The sequence below is a fragment of the Balaenoptera physalus genome (genome assembly GCF_965194825.1).
Source record: "Balaenoptera physalus genome assembly, chromosome: 21".
Lineage (NCBI taxonomy): Eukaryota > Metazoa > Chordata > Mammalia > Artiodactyla > Balaenopteridae > Balaenoptera > Balaenoptera physalus.
In genome coordinates this window covers 21,241,407-21,247,406 of record NC_138902.1, presented here as the reverse complement: position 1 = coordinate 21,247,406, position 6,000 = coordinate 21,241,407, and positions in this window count along the sequence as shown.

Genomic DNA, 6,000 nt, shown 5'->3' with positions numbered 1-6,000 from the left:
AGGCCCGTGAGCCACAATTACTGAGCCTGCGCGTCTGGAGCCTGTGCTCCGCAACAAGAGAGGCCGCGATGGTGAGAGGCCTGCGCACCGCGATGAAGAGTGGCCCCCGCTTGCCACAACTAGAGAAAGCCCTCGCACAGAAACGAAGACCCAACACAGCCATAAATAAATAAATAAAAATTTAAAAAAAAAAGATATCTTATTCCATAATTCAAAAAAAAAATTTTTTAGCCATTCTGATAGGTGTGTAGTGTTATCTCATTGTGGTTTTAATTTGCATTTCCCTAATGACTAATTACTTTGAGCATTTTTTCACCTGCTTAATCACCACTCATGTATTTTTTGGCTGAAGTATCTGTTCAGATCTTTAGCTTATTGCTCTCTTATTGTGTTTTGAACATTCTTAAGACATTCTTAAATTTCAAAATGAGAGCTTTATTGATATCTGATTAGATATGCAGTTATATTCATTTTTAAAAATCAGGCAGCACATAAAAGTTTAAAGAAAGTGAAAACAAAATTAGAGACCCTTACCCTGATTCTTTTAGTCACAATGAGAGGAAAGTTTCAGGACACCAAATGACCGAGACCCATCAAAGGTAAATCATTTTATTGATGATGCTTAGCAACATTCCGATGTTAAAAATTAGAGTAGAACTACCGGGACTTCCCTGGCGGTCCAGTGGTTAAGCCTCTGCGCTCCCACTGCAGGGGACACGGATTCGATCCCTGGTCAGGGAACTAAGATCCTACCTGCTACATGACGTGGCCAAAGCAAAAAAAAAGCAGAACTACCAAATGATCCAGCAATCCCACGGCTTGGTATACATCCAAAGGAAATGAAAAGAGGGTATCGAAGAGATAGCTGAAATCCCATGTTCACTGTAGCATTATTCACAACAGTCAACATACGGAAACAACCTGTTCATCAATAAATGAACGGATAAAGAAGATGTGGTATGTATGTGTGTGTGTGTGTGTATACACACACATACACACTGGAATATTATTCAGCCATAAGGAAAAAGGACATCATGCCATTTGTGACAACACGGATGGATCTTGAGGGCCTTATGGTAAGTGAAGTAAGCTAGACAGAGAAAGACAAATACTGCATGGTATCACTTTTATGTGGAATCTAAAACAAACAAGCAAAAAAAAGTCAAACTCATAGGGAGAGGTGGGTAAAAGGGTACAAACTTTCAGCTATGAGATGAATAAGGTCTGAGGTTCAAATGTAAAACGTGGTGACTATAGTTGATAACACTGTACTGTAGAATTGAAGTTTGCTAAGAGAGTAGAACTTAAATGTTCTCACATACACACACACAAAGATAAATATGTGAGGTGATGGGATGTGTTAATCACCTAGGTGAGGGGAATCCTTTCAAAATGTGCACATATATCAAATCACTACTATGTATACTTTAAATATCTTTCGATTTTATTTGTCAAATATACCTCAATAAAGCTAAAAAACAGTGGGGGAGCTGGACATGTACGTGTTGCCAAACTCCACTGGCATGAACGACCACAGCCCTGCTCCAGGATGGAGATGTGGTCTGTATATACATTTTTTTTTAATTGAAATATAGTTGATTTACAATGTTGTGTTAGTTTCCGGTGTACAGCACAGTGATTCCATATATATATTCTTTTTCAGATTCTTTTCCCTTATAGATTATTACAAAATATTGAGTAGAGTTCCCTGTGCTATACAGTAGGTCCTTGTTGGTTATCTACTATATACATTTTTAATACCTCCTCTCGGGTGGAAACCATGGCAAACAACTCTCTTACCTCATGTAAGGTTGTGAAACAGTGAAATCCAAGCACAACTCTGTTACCTCATCCAGGTGCTGAGGGAAAGGTCTGTCTCTGTTCTCTAATAAAACTATTTAACACCAGTCAAGCACTCTTTCTTCACAAAGGACTTCTCACAGAATTCTACAAATGTGATATATTCTCTTTCCTTGAAAAAAAAGTTTTGTTTTCTTGAAAAAGACACACAGACCTAGCTAAATAGTCAACGTTTATTAAACCTATGTGCTTTGCAAAAGGAGGGGAAAAATCATTAAATGGTAGTTTCAGAGGATGTCCTAAGAATCTCTCATAATATCTATTAATATAAGATAGAGGAAGAGTGCTGATATTTTCCTTTTTAACCTGATGCTTGTTTCTATGCACATACACACGCACACAAAAAATAGCATATAAAATAGATAATATTTTGTAACAATTTTTAATGTAATAGATATCATGGAAATCTTTTCAAATCAAAAAATAAGGATCTATGTTAATTCTATTTAATGGTTGCCCAGTATACACTGTGTTAATATAATTTATTTATGCAATCCCCTACCTCTGAATATCAAAGTTGTGTGTAACACCTAGATATTACATTTGTTAAGTGACCACTTTGTCCTTTGACCACTTTTTTATTGGGTTATTGAAAAATACCTTAAATATTAGTGATATTAAATATATTTAATTAATTTAAACATTTAACAATCATGAGAAACCTCCTTTCCTTTCTTCCTCAGTAATTTAATTTTTAAAACATTATGCAGGACTTCCCTGTGCAGTGGTTAAGAATCCACCTGCCAATACAGGGGACACGGGTTCAAGCCCTGGTCTGGGAAGATCCCACATGCCGCGGAGCAGCTAAGCCCGTGTGCCACAACTACTGAGCCTGCGCTCTAGAGCCCGTGCTCCACACAAGAGAAGCCACTGCAATGAGAAGCCCGCACACCGCAATGAAGAGTAGCCGCTGCTTGCTGCAACTAGAGAAAGCCCATGCACAGCAACAAAGACCTAACGCAGCCAACAATTAATTAATTAATTAATTAATTTAAAAAGAAAACATTATGCAGGTCCTAGCATGGAAGGTGGTTGGAGTTCACATAAGGAAGGCAGCCAAGCAGGGTGACAGCCTGGCAGGCATTAGAAGAGCACGTACAGTGGAACTGAGCAATACGTAAATATTCTGAGGATAATGAGAGCCAGGTTTCTCACTGTCGGAGAAGGGAATTACAAATAAAGAAAAGGAAAAAACTAGAATGAGCATTGTGTATTGCATTGGGGTTACAGGGATTGATGTGAACTAATGGTACGGAATATAGAGATGTAGAAACAAATATATATGTTTGTATATATATATGTGTGTGTGTGTGTGCAGAAAATACAAGTGTGTGTACACATTTATATATCCCCTTGCTCTGTCCACTAAGAGGACCTGTAGCAATGAGCACACCTAAAGCCCAGATCTTGGTATCTAAATTCCTTTTCTCCACTAAAAGGACTCCTTGTAGAAATGGCTGATTCCAGGTCTGGGGCGTGGAAAGTGCAAACTGAGTCTGCAACGTTTTGTACCAGAAAGTAAGGAAGTGCTTATAGACTGATGCGCCATATCAGAAGGACACAGGAGCCACCTTGAATGGGGCCCAAATCTGGGGCAAACCTGGGATAATTTGAGCATCAAAATAAATAATGATAGTAACGTTACATTCCACTGGATAGAAAAGGAATGCACCAATCCACATTGATATAAATAGACAAATGAGTAAATACATGGGGAGAAGGCCAACTAATAAGTTTAAAAGGAGTGATGGAACTAGAAAATTACCCCTTGTCGATCATAATGCTAGTTATTATTCAGGCAGGAAACATCAGTTGATGCTAAAATTGGAAGGTGAAAGTTGGATGAGAACAGGATATTTACACAGCCTCAAAGTTCCTTCCCACAAAATAGTGATTAGTTATGAGAGGAAAAAGAGTAACCTTACCGTCAGACACTATTATTATTATTTTCAGACCAGCTGACATCATGAGCTACCTGATGTGCAGTAAGAAAAGCACAGCATCACTTCTCTGATGTCCCTGCCAAACATGGGTAACTTAATCTAATCCTGAGAAAAGAAACACCAGACAAACCCAACTGAGGGATATTCTAGAAAATAACTGAGGACCTATTCCAGGTCAGAGAACACTGAAGAGACATAACAAGATATATATACACATGACAACGTGTGACCCTGGATTGGATACTTTTGCTTTAAAGGACATTATTGAGACAGTTAATGAAACCTGATGGTGTCTCTGGGTGAACAGTATATGGGAATTCCTTGTACAGTTCTTGTCATTTTTCTGTAAGTTTGAAATTATTTCAAACTAAAAAGTAAAAAGAAAAAAAAATCATAAACAGGGGAAAGCCAGAAGAGTGACAGATTTATAGTCAGATGTGGGAACAGGACGGAAGACTCAAATGCTCAGACACTTCGTTGTGGTGAATGGATGAAAGAAAAGCCTTTCAATGAAAGGAGAGACAAAAATGCTCATGTGGCCGTAAAATATCAGTATTTCTTGCACAGGCCTTTAGTGAAAGTACCTCAGCAAGTGACATTTGTATTAATTAGCAAAACATATAACAGAAAATAGATCAATCAAAAAAGGAGACAGGGACTTCCCTGGGGGTCCAGTGGTTAAGACTCCGCCCTCCCCAAAGCAGGGGGCCCAGGTTCGATCCCTGGTCAGGGAACCAGAGCCCACATGCCACAACTAAAAGAGCCCGCATGCCGCAACTAAAAGATCCCACGTGTGGCAACAAAAGATCCCACGTGCCTCAACCAAGACCCGGCGCAGCCAAATAAATAAATATTAAAAAAAAAAAAAAAAAAAGGAGGCAGACCTGCATAGGTTAATGTGATTATTGCCACTATCTCACAAACAACTACATAGTGAAAAGCAAGAGTTTAAAGTAAAGAAATATCATGAAGTTCAAAATCCAATAAAAAATACAGTACTGGAAAAAAAGATATATATAGTACTGTGGGCCCAGAGCCAGAGGATATTCTCAGAATGGCCTTCAGACCTAAATTTAATCATCTGGATTTTTTTTTTTAAGAATCATCCTAGTCAACCTTTTCAAAAAGGATAAACCTTTTAATAGGAAGTCTGTATTTCCTCATAAAGGTGGAAGAAGCACACCAAGTCCTTAGCTGAGTTAATTTCCAGAAAGCAGACTCTATTGTAGCATTGCACAGCATATTGCAGAGACATCGCTTATGGCAAATTTATTTCATGTGGTCATGTACAAGCATATCAATCAAGGAGCTTACGGACTGGCAGTGCATGTCCTAACTATGTTTGTACTTCTGTTAAAATAAAATATATGCTCTTTCATATGGTCTTGACAGCAGCTCTGAGGAGGACGTGAGCCATTATCACTAATCCAATTTTACAAATCAGGAAACCACATCTAAACAAGATGAAGCGCCTTTCCCAAAGTTGATTCTGATAGGTGGCAGAGCTTGGGCTCAACATAGATGCACCATTTCTAAATTTGCTGCAATTTCCATGATACCAGACTCACTCAAAAAAATCACAAATCAGCAGTAAGCAGTAACTCTGTGATCTCAAACCATTGTTCATATGTTATGATCTGTAGCTCAGAAAGCTCATTCATTCAATAATGGCTAGTATGAAGTACTCATTTGTAACTCATTTCTAAACATCTAACATTTATTGGAAGTATCAACAAGTACTTAAAATGTTTGTTAGTGATTATATGACAGAAGCTGAACAATAAAGCCTTTCCCATAATCTCCTCATGTACACTCCTCCAGATTTCTTTTTTTTAATTTTAATTAATTAATTAATTAATTTATTTTTGGCTGTGTTGGGTCTTCGTTTCTGTGCGAGGGCTTTCTCTAGTTGTGGCAAGCGGGGGCCACTCTTCATCGCGGTGCGCGGGCCTCTCACTATCGCGGCCTCTCCTGTTGCGGAGCACAGGCTCCAGACTCACAGGCTCAGTAGTTGTGGCTCACGGGCCTAGTTGCTCCGTGGCATGTGGGATCCTCCCAGACCAGGGCTCGAACCCGTGTCCCCTGCATTAGCAGGCAGATTCTCAACCACTGCACCACCAGGGAAGCCCTCCGCCAGATTTCTTGATTGGATGATGTTCTGTTCAGATTGATATTCAAGATACACACAAAATATGTT